The 20599-nt window shown below is 36.9% G+C and overlaps 1 protein-coding gene across 8 annotated transcripts in view; it reads right to left on the bottom strand.

Annotated features, from left to right (window-relative positions):
• Positions 1-20599, bottom strand: part of ROBO2 (roundabout guidance receptor 2) — a 672125-nt gene that overhangs the window by 296048 nt on the left and 355478 nt on the right. The gene's annotated exons all lie outside the window — the stretch shown is intronic.

The raw sequence follows: 20599 nt of genomic DNA, 5'->3' as shown, positions 1-20599 counted from the left end.
GGACTTGTATGCATGCATATAAACATAACCAATGGACATAAGACACTGGGGGGTAGGGGAGGCCGGGGGAATGTCAAGGGGGAAAACAAGGAGACATATGTAATACTCTTTGTAATACTTTAAGCAATAAAACAAAATAAAAAAAAATAAATAAAAACAATAATCTGGCCACTGTGTGTGTGTGTGTGTGTGTGTGTGTGTGTGTGTGTATATATATATATATATCCCACGTTCAAAGGCTGTTAAATTGCGTTGTTTACCCATATCTTCAGAAAAAAATTACTTCTACTGTCGTGGTAACTGCTTCTCTATTTATAATGGTCTGGCCCTCTAGCAACTTCAGCGCGAAATTATAGCTAATTTGTCTACAAACATCAGGTGGTCATAATAATCTGGTCACTCAGTGTATACATTACACCACTCTAGCAATACCTCATTTCCAGAATCCACAGTAATGAAATCACTAATTTTTAGATATAGTTTATGAATAAAAGAATAGATTGATATACTTCTAAGCTAAGTGCCAACCTTCAACTTGACATCAAAGTTTCTTTAGCTTTCACTGTTTTGACAGTTCTTATTTTACACTGTAATTTCTTCCATAGATAAAAATGTTAATTATGCATGACCTAGCTAAAATTAAGTTTTCCGAAATAATAAATCTCAAGGGATTAGAAAAGATATGGGCAATAGATCTTAGAAGGGATAGTGGTGGTCCAAACACAATGAGGTGTAGATACATTTCACCTTATAAAAAGGAATGTGTTTCATTTTGACATTTATATATCATATTGTAATACAAATACAGGGAATTATAATGGAAATTCAGATTTGAACAAGTAGTTGAGGTTATGAGCAATTTGCTAGTAAGATGTTTTGTCTTATACCTTCTTCTTCCTCAACTGCTAGTATAATACCTGGTACTCTGAATAAAGAAGAAAAATAATAATATTCTCCTCTAATAGCACAGACTCTTCATTTTTGGCTCCAAAAGGAACATTCTAGAAGGTGGCATGGATATCTTTTGGGGAAATACAGTGGACTTGAAACTCTGAGACAAAGAACTCAGGATAGTGTCTAATTGAAGGCAGCCTTGGAATCCAAAGGCACTAGAACCCATGCAGAAAGTGCTGGGAATGGATGAGACTTATTTGCAAACTGGAGAAGGTTCTAGAGAGACCGCCTGAATGGTTGGGATACTGAAAACACCAGGACCATCACCCCAGTAAGAATGTTTTTAGACACTGTGTACCTTAAATGTAATGATTGCAGGAATAATGCATAGTCTGGATTGCCATGTGTCTTTAAATGTAAATGGTTCAAGTGTTACTTACAGGTAAAGTATTTTACTGTTTCAACAATACAATTTAATATAGATGTCATAAACCAAGAAAAAAAAAACAAAGTCCTTAACTGGGAAATTTTTTTAAACAATAATTTTAGAGTTTCTAGAAGGATATTGACCAGTTACAAATTACCTATAGATAAGGTAAAATAGAAAACCTGGGATGCATTCTGAGCTACATAATTGGTGTGAAAGAGGGGGTGCAGAGGCTGGTCTGAGGACCTGACTCTTAATCATCCCACTGACCGTCACTACCCTACAGGTGGCCCAACCCCAAGGCAGATAGTTGGGCAAGCCCACTTCCTCTGTCCTAGATATAGATAATTGCATTTAGTATACACTATCAGGTAACATTCTAACTTTATAATCCTCTCCTTATTCCTTTCTAGTGTTTGACATTGTGAAGTGCAAGGCAATAGTACAACCCAGTGCTTCTATGGCTTAGAGGAGCATATCTCTACAAGTGATATCATAAACACACACTGAAGTGGATAAAAAGTGGCTAAGCCAATGTGGTCTTGCTGAAATATCAAAAAATGTTAATGGTTTAGGTCAAGATTAAAATTATTCAAATAGAGAAATTAAAAAGGAAAAAAGTAAAGGAAGGAAAAAGAATATTCTCATATTGGAATGATTGCTCTAATTCTCTCTGACTTTCTTGATTTGTTAAATTTCCAAATATTCTTGGCAGTGGGGTCCAACAGAACTTTCTGTGATCTGCGCTGTCTAGACATAGCCACCAGCCACATGTGGCTACTGAGCAGTTAAAATGTGGTGAGTCCAAATGAGGATCTGAATTTTCAATTTTATTTAATTTTAAATACTTTGCATGTAAATAGGCACCTGGAGATAGTGGCTATTGAACTGGTAGCCTGTATCCCAGGATAGGTGGGTAAATAAATTTAGAAAAACAAAAGATCTCAGCTACAAATTGAGTTTGCTGTACATTATATACTTAAAAATCCCAAATCCTCTTTCCATTTAATAATTGCTTTTAGAGAACATTGTTCTTTAAGACAAATTTATAGATTTTATTGGTGTTTTAAAGTTCCTCCCTGATTCACAGTCAATTAACTATGATAGTAAAAGGCCACAAATTGAAGTGTGTCATAAAGTACCCAAGACATATCACTTCTTCCCAGACCAAACTAGAATTTGGTATTAATTGTCAGAGGAAGAAAAGGAGGAGGAGAAAAGGCAAGTGGAGGAGGTGGAGGATGGTGGTGGAAGGGAACTCAAAAACATTTTCATTTGTTCAACATAAATTGCGAATGTAACCCCAAATCTTTTTACATTTCAATAGAATGGCACCTTTACAGGAAAAGTGTGTGTGTGTGTGTGTGTGTGTGTGTGTTTTAACAGTTAAGAAACCATATTATAGAAAACATCTTGTGACCCTCAAATACTACTAGAAAAGTACCTGACATAACACTAAAAGAAATTTTGCTCCAATCGTTGAATAACAGACTTTTTGTTGTATAAATTATAATTGAATATATTAAAGTGTCCCATTTGTGCTTCAGCAAATTAAGCCTTCCATGGTATACTTTTCTTTCTTCTTTCTTTCTTTTCTCTCTTTTCTCTTCTTTCTTTCTTTCTTTCTTTCTTTCTTTCTTTCTTTCTTTCTTTCTTCCTTTCTAAGAGGAGACAGCTCTTCGGTAAACATTCACTATTGTTTCAGCTATGAAACCAAGCTCTGAATTCAGATAAAAATTGAATAAATTCCAGTTAGGATACCTACTGGTTGTGCAAAGATGGGAAAGTTATTTAACTTTTCTAAGTCATTTTTCTATTTATAAAATGAGAATAATGTCAATGTCCACTTTTGAGTGTCTGTAAAGATAAAATCATAAAATGCAAGTAAAATGTTTAGCATAGTACATGCTGCTTGTTGTTAGAAAGCACTGGATAAGCATCCCCCTTAAAATAATAAATATAAATGGCATTGCAAATTTACTTTATAGAACAGGATTTTATGTTTTTGTTTATCTTTTTCACATGTTGTTGTTGTTGCTGCTGCTGTTAGATTTTACTTTTAGGTTTAGGATTAGAAAGATTGATAGGAAATCCTTGGGCTGAGAATAAGGATCCCTGTGTTCTAAGCTCTATTAGTCACTTTTGGGGGGTTGGGAGTGAATCTTGTCAACTCTGCAGCAGTGTCCTCACTGTTACTTGAGACAGGAGAATACAGCAAAGTCCTCTTACATGGCAAGAACTCCATATGCTGATTCATAGGATTGTGAATAAAGGTGCCCTATTTCATCTGAGGATTCATCCAAAAGATCTCCTGGAATGGAAAACTTTCATAACTCAATTTTCATAGAAGAGTAGAATGTAATGAATGTAAAAGATATCTGGAGGAGGGACTTCCTCAGAAATACCAAGGTGGATAGTTAGGTTTTACCTAGCCTTTAATTATTGCTAAAATTTGCCGTTACTTGTCTGCAAACGCATTTTCTAGAACTATACACTACCACTAAAAGGTGACATGGATGACATTACAATGGGTAGTCTAAAGATCTAAAATTATACTTGTGAATGTTAAAACACAGTACTAATAAAATCACTGAGATGATCTGATAAACGTTAAAACAAACAAATTAAAAAATTGATATTTGAAACCATAGAGCCCGGATTATAACAAAACATAGTAGGCACTTCTATTTATGAGAGAATGGAAGTTATCTCTTAGAAAGGGTTAACAATTCAATAAGCCCAACATCTTTGAAATTGTTGGAAGATCTGAGAGATAAAGGTAGAAAAAGGAAGTTTTATACTATTTAAGTTATGTCCATAAATGGAATCTATAATCATATTCTACATCTCAATATCTTAAATTCTCATCACTCAAGTTTTAATTGTATCTTATCTATGGCCCATGATTCTGAAAGGAACATGCAAATTATGCTGTGGATTTTCATAAGTTCTACTAGAGGCCCTGTACATGAAAATTCATGCACTCGGGTGTGTCCCTCAGCCCGGCCTGCACCCTCTCACAGTCCAGGAGTCCTCAGGGGATGTCTGACTGACAGCTTAGGCCCACTCCCTGGAGGGGAGGCGATCTGGCAGGCTCATCAGAGAAGAAGCCAGCTGGAGAGCAGCCACCTCCCCCACCCCTGCTGCTGCAGCCGCCACCAGTGGCCTCCCTCTGCAGGAGGTGAACCCAGGGAGCTGATTTGGGGAAGGTGCTGAACAGCCCCCCCCCCAAATTGCCCCGAAGCCACCGCAGCCGCCAGTGGCCACCCTCTGCAGGAGGTGACCAGGTGGGCCAATCAGGGCGGGCCTATCAGGGGACGGCCGGGCCAGGGAGCAGCAGGCCCTGCCCACGCCCATCACCCCTCCTCTGCCACTGGTCACTGACTGCTGCCCCACAATTGCCGTCACATCCCTCTGCCCTCTGGCACGCGCCTTGGCTGGCCTGGCACCTCCTGTTCGCTGGCCCCACCCCCCACCAACCAGTAGTTCTGCCATTTGGTCAATTTGCATATTAACCTTTTATTATATAGGATATTTGTTCATTCATTAGTTTATGTATTAAAATGTCATTTATTATCACTTGCTTCAGATAAAGTACTGGGTAGAAGGCCATATCCTATCTAATAAAGATGGAATATGCAAATTGACCATCACACCATCATAAAGATGGCAGCTCCCATAGCCACAAGATGGTGGCGTCCAGTCCCCTCAGCCCCACCGGAGTCCCCCAGTCCTTTCAGCCCTGCCAGGGGTGGTAGGCCCATGGTGTGGCTGGACCTGCCCTCAGCCCCCCAGCCGCCCAGGGCTGCCCGAGGCTCAGGTAACCAGGACCAGCTGAGGCTTGCGCTGCCAACAGTGGCAGCAGCAGAGGTGTGATGGGGGCATTGCCTTCCCCTGATGGCCAGGTCGCCTCCCACCCCTGAGGGCTCCTGGACTATGAGCCGGCCAGGCTGAGGGACCCCCCCCCATTCCAGTGCATTAATTTTCATGTACCGGGCCTCTAGTAGATGAATAATATACTACTTTTGCTTTTAAGACATGTATAATCTTCTGAGTAATTGGTAACTACAGTTGAAGAGAGATATTTATTTTCTTGTTTAAGTAGATCAATTTATCTATCTGGAAAATGGGCCTCAGGATTATTTTATATAGCCTTGGCCCCCCCCCATTCCAGTGCATTAATTTTCATGTACCGGGCCTCTAGTAGATGAATAATATACTACTTTTGCTTTTAAGACATGTATAATCTTCTGAGTAATTGGTAACTACAGTTGAAGAGAGATATTTATTTTCTTGTTTAAGTAGATCAATTTATCTATCTGGAAAATGGGCCTCAGGATTATTTTATATAGCCTTGGACAATTTTTTTATAAAACAATAGTGAAAGCTCCACAGATTGTGACATCAGAAGAGAGATGAATTTGCTAGAAAGATTCTTAGGTTAATAACTCAGTGTATGCCATTACATAGTCACTGAGGACCGAGTATTATCAGAGTGTCTAGGAGATATTAATTAATACATTTCTATTTGTCATAAAAATACCTTACTTAAAGAATTTCACTTGATATATATTTAGGTTTTAGCATTCTGGGAAATAATGTAGCACTAATCTCCACTCAAATGGCACATAGATTTGTCATAACAGCATGCATAAAGAGGGTATATGAAAAAGTAGCACCAATTCTGATTTTTTCCAGCCATTTTACATGTGAAAACACTGAGAAGAATGTATTTTATTTTTGCCAATTGACCAATTCTTTCTAGACTACCTCTCAAATTTGTGATAGAATCTTTTTAGGTAAGAGTTCTAAATATAAGCTCTTTCCTCCCTAAGCACATACAGATAAAAGTTTTCAGTGATTTTATTTGAGCTTGTCTATGAAAGCTTATAAGAACTAAAATGATAAACATCTATGATATATTTAAGATTCTATAATACATGAAAAGAAGCATGGGTGAATGATAAGGGAAAAAAATATCTCAAATCATAAAGTTACCATACATAGATGCTACATCATCCTTTCCTCCATGGCAGAATATAGAAGAGAGTTCCTGAGTTAAAAGCTTCTAGATCAAAAGCAATATAACTACCTTTAGAAACCTAAACAAAAAACTAGTTAACTTTCGGCCCAATTTTAAGCTGTCCTAATAATGGGCCTTGAAATGCAATAAAGTTCGATGTAAGATTAAATAAAGAAGACTTCACAAGTGAAGGTTAATAAAAATAATCTTAGATTTATATCAGAATGTAAAATGGGAATGTTAGAAATGTCTAATCTGTTTAACCTAAAATTCTAATTTTTATATCCATTTCCAAGTTAAATCTTATCACATGTAACTTTCTATTCAATCAGCATCCTTGCCATTTATGCCTCCCCTTAGAAAATAAGATAAAGAACTAAAATATCTTTACTTTAAAATGACTTCATTTGTTGGTATCTCCCTAAGCACCTGACTCCACCAGGAATTCTGAGTTCTTGGCAAAGCATTAAGAACAAACTTAACTTGGGCATTTAATGCATATTATCCAAGGGGAAACAAAATTAAATGTAAAATCTCTTAATACATAGAACTTATCTCTAGAAAAAATAAATAAATTTAATATCAAAATGGCATCAAGTTTCATATAATCTCCACACCTTCCTCACTCCAACAAGTCAGAAAATTTCACTGATATATTAACTCTAGTTTAAAAATAAATCAACAGAAAGGGACATCCCAAGCCAAACAAAGTAACAATAGTAAAAATAAATAATATAAAGAATCATGAGGGATATATATATATATCCAAATGAAATTTTCTGAGATTTTCTATGATTATGTTGACAAGTATGTTTGCTTGAAGGCACTTTCCTTCTTTAGAACCTAAACATTCACAAATATCTAAACTTGTGATTATCTAACCAGGAGTAGTGTGTGTACTGTAATACATGCCTCAAGGGAACTGCAAATGTCAGTAAGATGCAAAAAATAGTCAGAGTGTGAAATCATGAAAGGCATGCCGAAAGTTGAGAAGCAATCATTTAAAAGGCCCTTCATGCAGACTTTCTCTGTTGAAAGGACCCCTGCATTATATTTCTGAAGATCTAAGTTAAGCTCAAGAGACTAGAAATCTGATGATGGTTTTATGGACTAACAGAGCATCCTGGAAACTTTAGACCTACAGATTCCATGGAAACAGGAAATGTAAGAACTCTGTTTTAATTATCCTAAATGTCGGCTGTAAGAAGAAATGGGGAGAAATGCCAGTTTCTTTTTCAAGGGAAAAAGGAAAAAGAACACTCTGATCTTATTCTCTTTGAAATTGGGGCTGGAGCAGGGATACAGGAATTGCACCAAAAGATTGGGGCTTATCACACTTTCCATTTGAAATTGTATTAATCAGTGGAGAGAATAAGAGAAACATATATTTTCACAGATTCATCACTGAAATAATTTCTGTAGTACCCAGAGCTCTGATGGAGGAAAGAAAGAAAGAAAGAGAGACAGAGGGAGAAAGAGAAAGGGAGGGAGAGAGGGTGGGAAGGAGGGAGGAAGGAAAGGGAGGAAGGAAAGAAGGGAATGAGAAAAAACAGAGAGGAAAAGAGAGAGAGAAAGAAAAGGGGAATTTTATTTATTTATTTTTATTAATTGGGATGATATAGAGTGTTTTAGACTAAGATTCAAAGAAAGTGTTTATAAGAAAATAAAGCACTCCTATTAATTATTAAATTCTAAAAAGTTACTATCTACAATTTATCTTTATTATCGCTATTATTTCCATTTTTCTCCTTTTGTATTAATTTTTCTTCATAAATTTGAAAATTTTTATGAAGATGCTACATTTAACGAGATACCTCATTTTGGTCCTCTGTCTTTTAACCTTTTCCTCAATCTCTCCATTCCCCTCCTTCCCTATAATGGACAGAGAGGAAAGGTAATTGGCCTGCATCCCATGAAGTCACTGCCATACTTCCAATAGGAAAGTAATTAAGAAAAATACATTTATTTAAACACTTTGCTAGCTTTCCAGCTTCTGAAGTAAATTTGCATTAATTTGATTATTTATTTTAAAAAGTATGATTTGGGGGCTTGCTCTTGATTATAGGAAAAACAGTTCAAATTCAGGTGGTTCCCTGATGGCATTTATTTGGATTAATGTTTCTTGTTTAATACATTGAATATTAGTAACCTCACTTTTCTACCACACACATGCTCAAACACGTTTTCTGCTAGAACAGAAAACGTGTGTTCCCAGAGACTATCCATTAAGCCCTTCCTGAGTGTTTTAGGGCAATCCAAATAACTCTGCTTCTCCCTGGGGATAAAGAGACAGAGGATCTATCTGCCTGGCTGAGAGGTATGTGTGTGGTGGTGGTGGTGGTGGGGGGGTGAAAGCTAACAACTGAGCTAACACAAGATTGGGGTCCTCTCCGGGGACCTAGAAAAGCAAGTGGGAACCTGGAGCTAACTCATTTAGGGGATGATTGGAGAGCAGCAAGGCCAGAGAGGGGCTGTTGGGTAGGACAGGGAGAGATCCTGATGTAGCAAAGCACAGGCTCCACCGGAATGAAGAAATACATTGAAAAGAGGTAGTGGGTCAAGTGGAGGTTTCAGTTACCAGAGTTTAGAGGCATAATGGGCTTCATTCACCTATAGTTATGAAAGATAAAAATCATTTAAGGTATAATTTTTATTTTTAAAAATATATATATATATTTATTGATTTCAGAGAGGAAGGGAGAGGGAGAGAGATAGAAGCAGCAATGCTTTGAGAGAATCATTGATCAGCTGCCTCCTGCATGTCCCTTACTGGGGGTGGAGCCTGCAACCCAGGCAGGTGCCCTAACTGGCAATCAAACCATGAACTCCTGGTTCATAGGTAGACACTTAACCACTGAGCCATCACAGCCAGCTAAGGTATTTTTAAACTTTTATCCAAATCTAGAATGTACAAAGATATTACATATTTTATTTTTTTAACAATATCACATTTGCTCAAGTTATTTATATGCCTCAAGTTCATTACAGTTAAGAAAATATTAAGTGAGACATTTAAGACAGCATAAGAGTCATCAACTTTTAAGTTATTTTATTGATTGGCATACCAGGGGCCAGACAACATGCTACATATTTTAGATACAGAATCAAGTCACTATACTATACTTAAAGGTACCACAGATTACTCAAAAGATGCACATGTGCAATCACACACAAATGATAAAGGTTTGGTAAATACACTAACTAAGCAACAAAAAAAAGACACATAAGTGACACCAAGGAGAGAATAACCTTGACTGGTTCTTTCTGTATACTGGGTTGGGAGAGGTATGACCAGAAAAAGCTTCAGAGAAGAAACAATAATCGAACTAATCTTAGGTAGAGATTTTACAGGAATCTATGCAGAAGCAACTACATAGTTGAGCATGATGTGGGATTATAATAAAACAGTTCAAAAATCTAGGATAGGTTCCATGAAGACAAAGAGAAAATTAATTCACATCAATAACACACAACCTATTTCAACTATCTTTACCTATATCTATATTTATCATTATACTAGAGGCGGGGCATGAAATTCATGGGGGGGGGGGGGGTCCCCTCAGCCCAGTCGGACATCCCTCTCACAATCCGAGACCGCTGTCTCCTAACTGCGTACCTGCCTGCCTGCCTGCCTGATCACCCCTAACTGCCACCCTTGCTGGCCTGGTCACCCCTTACTGCCCCCCCCTACCAGCCTGGTCATGCCCAACTGTCCCCCCACTGGCCTGGTTGCCCCTTAATTCCCCCCTACTAGCCTGGTCACCCCTTACTGCCCCCCTCTGCTGACCTGGTAGCCCCTAACTGCCCCCCTCTGCCGACTGGTTCCCCCCAACTTCCCCCCCCACCCCACCGGCCTGGTCACCCCCAACTGCCCCCCTACCGGCCAGGTCGCTCCAAACTTCCACACCCGCCCCCCGCCGGCCTGGTTACCCCACATAGCCTGCTGTTCAGTCGTTTGGTCATCCCTCACTAACCCCCGTGCCAGCCTGGTCACCCCATGCATCCTGCTGTTTGGCTGTTACTGTGATGGCCTCCCGGATGATTTGCACATTCCTCTATTATTAGTATAGATCTACACCTATATTTATCCGTATATGTTCCATGAATATACACACACACACACACACACACACATATACCACGTTCAAAGGCTGTTAAATCGCGTTGTTTACCCATATCTTCAGAAAAACATCACTTCTACTGTCATGGTAAACAACCTGCTTCCCTATTTATAATGGTCTGGCCCTCTAGCAACTTCAGCGCGAAATTATAGCTAATTTGCCTACCAACGTCAGGCAGTCATAATTATCTGGCCACTCAGTATAGATTTCAGTGTCAGACTTGGGTTCTGACCCTAGTCTTCCACTTAGTAGATACATGACTGAGCTTTTTGGAATAGGTTCCTTATTGGAGAGGCTACATAAGTTCAGTGGTAAAAGAATATTGGCATTGGAGCTACAGTTCCTGTTTATTGTTGTTATTATTCTAATTTTGGCTCTACTGTATTCTAGTTCTGCTCTTTTCTGGAGCAAGTTCTTAAGTTCTATGCTCCCCTGTTCTCTTGTTCTATAAAATTAATATCATAATGTTATCTACCTCAAAGGGGCTCAAAGAGTTAGTATATTTAGGGCTCTTATAATAACACATAGTAAAGAGAAAATTCTCAATACCTATTAATTTGAAATAAGATCGGTAATTTTCAAAACTACTATTTCCCTTCTAACTTCCAATAAGGAAAGACGTATTATGTATGTCATAAAAAGAAAGCATAAGATGCATTCATCTTCCTAAAGTCCTTTGCTAATAAGGAGATTTAGTTGGCGCCACCATTTAAAGAATGCAACAGATAAAGCTTTCTTCCAGGAAATGTAGACACCACCTAAAGTGCTGCAAAGAGAAAACTCCAGAGAGCCAGAGTAAAGAAAATAAAAAGTATCCCTCACCCCTGGCATATACCTGATTGAATCTCATTAGTTCTGAACTGCTTTGCTTTGCCACCAGGCTGAAGAACTACTGCCATTAGTCACTGATATTAAGTATTGTTTCCATTCAACCTAATGGCAAAGGGTTAAGGCAAGGTACACAAAGAATTAAACACCAAAATCTTGGGTTTTCTTTTTGAAATGAATATACAGAACTAAATCAGATATCTGACTCCAATTACAGTAAGTCAATAACCGTCAGTCACTTTAACAACATGGTACAATGGCCACACTCACTTGCCATGGATCATAATCTAGTATCTCTCATATGGCCGTGGGGAATAAGTGACATGTGGAAATGCCTACCAGATTTGTATTCCATAAATGAAATGCAACAAACAAAACGCAGTTTGTGTGCAACATATAATGCTTATCTAGTTGTAGAAATGAAAGAGGATACTCTCTCGTACAGATATAGAAGGTTCACCATAATAAATTAAGTAAAAATTTCAAGGATAAAAAACAACACACATATAGTATACTGACTTTTGTATAACAAAGGGGAGAAACTAACTTATCTTTTATATATGTATTTATTTATATATTCACAAGTATTTTAGGAGGAATAACCAGGAATTCTGGAAACAAGAACTAAATGGGCTCACAAGATAATTTTTACTGTTTTATACTTTGGAATTTTGAGTCACATCAACTTATTTTATATTAAAAAATAAAAGGGCTATAGATATACGATATAATTAATTAAAAAATAAGATACAAAAATCAGCTTCTGGTCAAGCTCATAAATAACTACATAAAATTATGATTTTAGTAAACAAGAACTTTTATCCTAAATATATTAGGTTTATAAATGAGTAAACTGAGTTTAGGAATCCCAGCTTAATGAGAATAAGAGATTAACTTGGGGTGACACTTTCTCATGCATAGAGTAATGTTATTTTCAGGAGGATGTTATTAGTTATTTTCATACTAATTGAATGGTAGAACTGTCAAGTGAGAGGTCTTTGGATATTATGATAGCCAAACTCAGTATGTGTTTATAGCAATTCAGCTCTATGCCCAGCTCTATGATAGCACTGAATGTGTCTACAAGGTATTTACTAGCACTGTCTAATGTGGTGGAGCAGCTGAGAGGTAGTAAGAGGTGCATAAAAATGCAGGTAATTAAAATTCAGCAAGATTAAGGCAAGTTAAATGTTGAGTGTTCTGGGTACACATAGCAAGGATATGCAACCAGCCTAGGGAGACAAGGGAAAGACTTTCTGGAAAAGGGACTTTAGAGTGGCCTTCAGGAACCACACACCTAGGCTTTTTCACAGACCCTTCTTCTTGTGATATTTTAACCTTGATACAAAATCAGAAAGAATTGTAGTTTGTGTACATAAATGTTATAAAATGAAACAAATAATCCCTATTTAATGCTGATGTGCTTTCTACAGTAGTATCTATTTATAGCAGGATCCACTACCAGTGTCTATAAGGTAATAACTCTAAGGAAATATTTCCTGGACTGTGGCTAAATCCTTCAAAATGGGTGTCAAAGAGCCTTGGGATCTTCAGAAACAAGATAGCCTACTTGAGTCTAAATTGGCTTCCCAGGCTAGAAGATAGTACTGTAATAACAGCTGTTTTCACTGAGTGCTACCTCAGAGCACTGCAGTGTGATTATTCCTGTGTGCTGAGGGGTGAGGGAGTGTGAGCAGTTGAAGAAAAGGGTGTGGCCACAGTACAGTCCAGACCACGTTTCTAGATAAATGCACTGGAATAGTTGTCATATAAATGTGTGTTCCTAAAGAAAAAAAAAAAGAAAACAGTTAAGAACCTATGTTTTGCATATTTAATACCTGATGACTCTTCATTATAATTAACATAGCTTAAACCCAAGCATGTTGCTAGTTTAAACAGCTTCAGACCAAAGGTCTAGAGATTAAAGGGTTAAACCAAACATTGCTAGTCATCACAAGTAAAGTCATCAGCATGAAGAGAAAAACTTAAATCAGCATGATCATCATCTGGGAAAGAACTAAAGGTAAAATTCTACTCTTTGCTAAAATTATAACCATTTAGACTTTTTAAAAAGCGCATCCTTTTCATGTTTTGCCCTTAATTAGTTATATGACAGCTGCTTGATATGACAGAAAGGAAAATTAATGTGAGAAAAGAAGAAAGACATCCTATTGTTATTGGGAACAGAAAGCAGGATATATATATATATTTTATTCAATGATAAGAGGCTCCATGAAGACATTTTATTTATTTCCATCCATAAACCTTAATATATTGAAAACAAAGGTTATTTAAAAAAATGTTTTGAAATATTCTTTTATAATGAAATATAAAAATTAAAAGAAGAAGACAAAAAGTTACTGAATCAAGTGTTGCTGAATTATTTTTGGATTAAAAGATTCTGTCATTAGGATATAAGTAACATTTACAGTAAAAAGTAATAAAGTTAGTACTAATTGCCAGTACATCTCAGCTACTATATTAGTCAACTGGCAGCAAAGTACATTTAAACCAATAGAGTAAAATCTATTATAGCAACAGAAAATAGCAGTCAGACTAAATTGAGAATCAGGCCATACAGGAAACTTCCAGAAAATAAACTCAGAGAAACTTTAGGGAAACAAGTGGTTTATAGAGAATGTAGCAGGAATCTATAGAATGGTTTAAATGATAATATTTTCCATTCAACACAATTATTTAAGGCTCCAAAAAGATCAACAGACCCTTAATTAAAAATGAATCCCTAATATTACAATCACATCACACAAATTTTAACAACTATTTCTTTTTGAAGAACAATATTTCCTAAAAAAATCTATCAGTTTCTTTCTTTCATGTAAATAATTTTAGTCATTCTAACTTATTATTTCCTTACTAGAGGCCTGGTGCATGAAATTCAAGCACGGGGGGAGGGTGTCCTGAGCCCGGCCTGCACCCTCTCTAATCTGGGACCCCTCAGGGGCAGTCAGACATACCTCTCACAATCCAGGACCACTGGCTCCTAACCACTCACCTGCCTGCCTAATTCCCCCAACTGCTCTCTACTGCCAGCCTGGTCACCCCCAACTGCCCTCCCTTGCAGGCCTGGTTGCCCCCAACTGCCCTCCCCTGCCAGCCTGATCACCCCTAACCCCCTGCCAGCCTGATCTCGCCCCTAACTGCTCTCCCCTGTATGCCTGATCTCGTCCCTAACTGCCTCTGCCTCTGCCTCAGCCCCCATCACCATGATTTGTCTGGAAGGAAGTCAGACATCCGGAAGATGGCTGGTTGACCCGGTCTAATTATCATATTATCCTTTTATTCATATAGATTAATTCAAACCCAAATTTCTAGTCTTATTTTTGTTAAAAACATTTGTGGAATATAAAAGACTGATAAACAAAAGTAGATACAGAGACAGAGAAGCATCAAACAGACTGTCAAACTTCAGTGGGAAGGTGCAGGGGAGGTGTAAGAGATCAACCAAAGGACTTGTATGTTTGCATATAAGCATAAACAATAGACAAAGACACTAGGGGGGGTGAGGGCATGTGCTGGGGGGTGGGAGTGGATGCGGGGAGGTCAATGGGGGAAAAAGGAGACATGTAATACTATATGTAATACTTAAACAATTAAAAAATATATTTGGCCCCCAAAGTCAGCCAAGAAAAACAAAACAAAACAAAAAACATCTAGAGAATAGTTGAACACACAAGTGGCCTCATAATATTGAAGAAGGTATTCAAATTGTTTGTTTTTTCAGTCCAACTTTTTCTCACTTTTGGTGCTAAGTCTGATATAACCATTCTTGAGAGAGAGAGAATGAGAATGCCAAGTGCAGGCCCAGACAAGAGCAAGATAGAGGAGGTGATTCATTCTCCTTCTTTTCGATAAACCCACATTATGAATTTTCTCCCTGGATTAAGAGCTGCTGGCGGTCATAATTTCTCTGATACATACAATCAAAACATACATTTCTTTCAGTTTCCAGTTTCTCCAGGAGGTAGTTGTTCTGGAGAGAAGTCATTCACGTGGCATGATGCTCCATTACCCATTTTTTTATTTTGTTATTAATACTATTATTCTAAGGAGTATAATTTCTATCTATTCTAGGAAACAACTACAATGAATATACAGCATTAATAAACAGAAAATAAAGGCCAAGGCTTTTTCTTGATAAGTAAAAGTAAGCAAATTAAATAGATACAAAGTATTACCTGTAATACTATCAATAAAAAATGCATTTAAAATTTTTTAAAAAATGAATAGATAGAAAGATATATGGACTCAGATTAACATAGAACCATTTAAGTTCAATAGAAGTTAAAATGACCTGTAGAAGCAATATTATTTTCATCTAGTTGATTCATCATTAATACATACATAAATCACTAAGATGGACTAATACTGAGAAAGGTATAATTAAATATGGTTTGAATAATCTCTGCAAATTTTTCCTCTAATGAATACTGCCCTGTCCATTCCAAATTTTTTAAAAAAAGAATCTAAAATTATGAGTTGCCTTATTTTAATTATGACTTTATTATAACAAATTAATTTCTTATCCATGATTTTAACATAAGTGTTTGGCTCAGCAGGAAAAGTATATGCTAAGTCCACTTCGTATAAACTGAGAACTTCAATAGTTAATACTGGCACACGCACTTCAAAAACACCATTAATAAACAAGGGAGTAGATATTATTCATGAAAATCTTGGTTCAGAAGTCCTTTAGTAATAAAGTCTTAATCCCTGCCAATCATCCTATTTTAAGAAGAAGGAATTGCATTTAATGCAAATCCAATGATAACAATTTTCACCCAAACTACAAGCAACCAGCAAGATTTTCCTATAAGGCTCCACTGATTCCCTCTATTGAGAGAGAATTGCATGTTTCCATTCAAGGCAGATAAAAATTCAACTTTAACTTACATTTTGTGTAAGAATAATATACCGTTCCTTTGTAAACTTGTAGGAAGCCATTATTCTGTAGTTGTGAGCAATTTAGCTTTATAAATTTGCTACTGATGGTTATATTTTATGCACAATGAGAATATTTTCTGTTGTCCGAGAGATGAATACTTTTCAGCTTTAGAATGGGGCTCTACCACTTATTTCCTTCTTGCCTACAAACTATAAAGGGCATAGAAATGCAGTTAAAATATAATATTTGAGGAGGAATCTTATCACACTCAGAGTTGGAAAGAGGCTTCTTTTAGTAAGTTCAATACTGATTTGTGCATTTCTTTCCTGTTTAATATCTTCTTCCTCAAGTTGCAATTGACTATCATAAATTGACAGTTTTTAATAATGCTCCTTTTCTTTCTTATTTCCTCCCTCCCTCAGGTGATTGTGTTATCTCTCTCCAAATATGTTACTGTATTGTACTCACCCTTCTTGTGATGATGTGAGTTGATACAATGCCTACATGATGAGATGAAGTGAGGTGAATGAATTTGGCACTATGAAGTAGCCTTAGGCTACTATTTACCTTCTGATGATAAGGGTTACTTGAACACAAGCACTGCAATATGATAACCAAGACGGCTACTGCGGGACTAACAGAGGGTAGTGTATACAGGATGGATATGCTGAACAAAGGGATTATTCATGTCAAGGGTGGGACAGAACTGGACAGCTCAAGATTTTGTCATGCTGTCAGAATGGTGCACAATTAAAAACTTACGAATTGTTGTTGTTTTCTTTTGAGAATTTTAATTTGGTATTTTTGGATCATGGTTGAACTAGAGTATAAGTGAAACTGTGAAAAGGGAAACTATGGATAAAGAGGGGTCTACTGCACAGTTGTTAAGTAATCGGATCAATCTTACACACTTAGTATGAGGAAAGCCAGGATTGAAGACCAAGAACATCTGATTCCAATGTCTATGTTCTTAAAGTTTATGTTTTAATATTTTTACCACATTAGGGAAGAGAGAGACAGAGACAGAAAGAGAAAAGAGGAGACTGAGAGGATGGACTTGGATTAAGAATGTAGGCTTTATCCTATAACGCCTAAGAAAGCAGTTGTAGAGAAGTCATCCATCGAAACGGTTAAATAATCATTTGGAAACATACATGGTTCTATTTTTAGCTGACTTTTATGAATGGCTTTGTGTTATCAATATCAATACCATCAATATAAACCTCATATGGCATCATGCATGTGAAATCACCAAGCTTAAAACATGGAACATAAACTGCCTTTAAGAGCTGTTAAATTAATTTGAATTCTGAAGTTTAATTCTTGATTAGTTTACCATTATAAATATAAAGCAAAAAAACAACAAAAACAAAACAAAACACTATGTGCTCCTTTTCCCCTTTACTTCCTCAGGACATCTGCTCTAGAGAAGGAGTTGCTGCCACACCATGTCAATGCCCTCCTGGCTGAAATTGCACTGCAGCTACAAATGTGCTGTAACTTTTCAGGACAATCCCAGCCCATTTCCCTGAACTGATTAAGGCAGAGATCCACAAAATTTTCCCCTAAAAATCTAGATAGCAAGTATTTTAGGATTTGTGGGCCATAAAATCTGTTACCAATTTTGTCTCTGCTCAACTCTGCTGTTATAGGGGAAAGAAGTCAGAAATAAATGAGTGTGTCTGTGCTCCAATAAAACTTTATGGCCCTAGCTGGTTTGGCTTAGTGGATAGAGCATCGGCCTGCGGATTAAAGGGTCCCAGGTTTGATTCCAGTCAAGGGCACATGCCCAGGTAACAGGCTCGATCCTCAGTGGGGTATATGCAAGGGGCAGCCATTCAATGATTCTCTCTCATCATTGATGTTTCTATCTCTCTCTCCCTCGCCCTTCCTCTCTGAAATCAATAAAAATATATTTTAAAAAAAACTTTATGAACACTGACTCTTGACTTTCATCAAATCTGTATGTGTTCCAAAATGTTATTCTTATTTTAATTCACTCAACCATGTAAAAACTATTCTTAACTCATAGGTCATGCAAAAAAAAAATGGCAGTGAGCTGGACTTGGCATTTCTAAGTCACAGACTTCCATAGGAACCCAGTTGGAATGTGCCTACTGTACAGTCCAATACATCAAACTGTAAGGAATCCAACATCAATGAGCCATAAGAGGAAGGCAGCAACATAAAAGCTTCAGAAATAGGAGCAAAATAAGGAAGAGGGTGGCAACTAAGAAAGGGTGTGCAGGAGGCAACTGATATTTCACTCTCACATGGATGTTTCTCTCTCTTTCTCCCTCCCCCTTTTCTCTCTCTCTAAAAAAAGAAATCAATGGAAAAATGTTTAAGTGCTTAAAAAAAAGTGTTTCAATATCTTTGTGGGTCAAATTCAGAACTTAATTTTTGCATACACAGCAATTCCTTTCATCAGTGTGCTGAAAGGTGATCAGGCTTCATTCATACCACTGGAGAGACTCTATTATAATGTGAGATATACAAAAATGTGAACTCAGTTTTCTGAGTGATGCAGGATGAATATTCCGTTCCTTATACAAAGGTTGAAACTGTCTAGAGAATACAAAACAATTATCTAGAACTATCAAAATCCTTACTATTTCCTGGATATGCAAAAACAATTCAAACAGAGAATTTTAGGTAGTTCTGCAAATGCCTGAATTCATTCATTAAATGCCTATTATTAATGGTTTCACCATGTGTGGATGACCTTTTTCAAATATTAGTATCATCTAACATTTACCCCAAATTATAAACTACAGTTGCCTATCTTTTCATCTACATAAATAGGTCAGTGAACAATTTCTTTGGCTGAAGAAACCCTACACTATTTGCTAACTAGATGATTTCATACTTCATTTGGCTTAAGGCTATCTATGGAAACCTAATCAGCCTAGCATCTTCTTGCAAGGAATAAATATCAAAATTCCTAACAAATTGGATTGGGCATTCATATTACCCCTTAATTCCCACAGGTGAGCACAGCTCTATGGGATCCAATAGTGATGAGCACGGCCTTGTAAAAGTGACTGCCTCGTGTCAGTTATTAGTACTGTGATGCTTTATTCCCCTGTGTCTTCTGGAAAAATCTTTTGTTTCTATCCATAAATAGTTCATAGTTTTCCCTTGAAAGATAACAGAAAAGAGCTCACACTTTCAGGAAAATATGCAACTTCCTCAGTTATGGCCTATACCCACATATTCTACTAGACTCACTTAAGATTTTACATTACTATCTCTTGATTTTCAAGGTTCCTTTTTATTTCCCAGAACTACCTCTGAGGCAGCCCAGTGACTCAGGGTGTGGCAGCATCTCCTTGGGAACACATTTTGTGAAAACCTGCTGCAGTCCAGGACCTGGACGAAGGACTTAGTGTGCAAAATTTAAAGAGCCACTCATTCTAGGGTCTTCTAGAGACTGAGAGTGAGCCTTTCATTATATTTTGCACCATAGGCACTTCACTTTAAGAAGGCGCTCACTCTCAGAACTGTCCAGGAATACAATACTGTTGGTACTTATATGACTCCTTAAAACAGCATCCCAAGTACTACAATCGCCTCACTCTGGTCCCCGCCCTGCCATGGTCATTCTCAAATAGGAACCTTAGACAACACTGCTCTAATTACATTTCTTGAGTGAACAATATGCTGTATCTTTTCTATATTAAACCATAATGTCACCAGTGTCTTGGAAACTTGTAGCCAGAATCTATAAACCCAATGTAAGATAAAATTTTAATACCCTGTAAGTATTAAATACATCTTTTTTGAATTAATAAAAAAATTTAAGGTGATTTCATGAGTGTTCTGTGACACTGAACACTGAGATTGATTATATATATCCACAAAAATGAATATTGTTAACTATAAGATAAAGACCTGTCTTTAATATCACTAGTAAGCACTGAAAACCTTTTGTGATATCAAATGGTCAGTTCATGAAGGAAAGGAGGATCTTCAGATTTTAAATATAAGTAGGTGAATGTATTAAGATTATCACATAAGTTACAGGATATAACACATAAATAAAGCATAAAATGCATACATAAATATGAATGTATGCACAGGCATAAGTAAAAATGTGTTTGTACCTCAAGTGGGCATATTATCTAGTATTTTGATATAATCCTTTTATTGAACATCAATCTATTTGGCAAAGTATAAGAGTGAATCTAGTATATCCAGAGTATTCGCTAATGGGCAAACAATCCCTGGAATTTCATGTAGCTGCTGGCCACTGATGAGTAGATTCAATGCTATGTTTTGTTCATTTTGTTTCAACCTGATGTCAGGGACAAACTCACTTCAGATTTCCAAAGCCTGTCATTATGCAAACAAAGTTTTCAAATACATGAGCACTTACATGTACATTCACATATAAACATATC

The sequence above is a fragment of the Myotis brandtii genome, unplaced genomic scaffold (genome assembly GCF_000412655.1).
Source record: "Myotis brandtii unplaced genomic scaffold, ASM41265v1 scaffold249, whole genome shotgun sequence".
NCBI lineage: Eukaryota > Metazoa > Chordata > Mammalia > Chiroptera > Vespertilionidae > Myotis > Myotis brandtii.
Note: the sequence above shows the minus strand (reverse complement) of the source record. Positions and strands in the feature narration are given on the sequence as shown.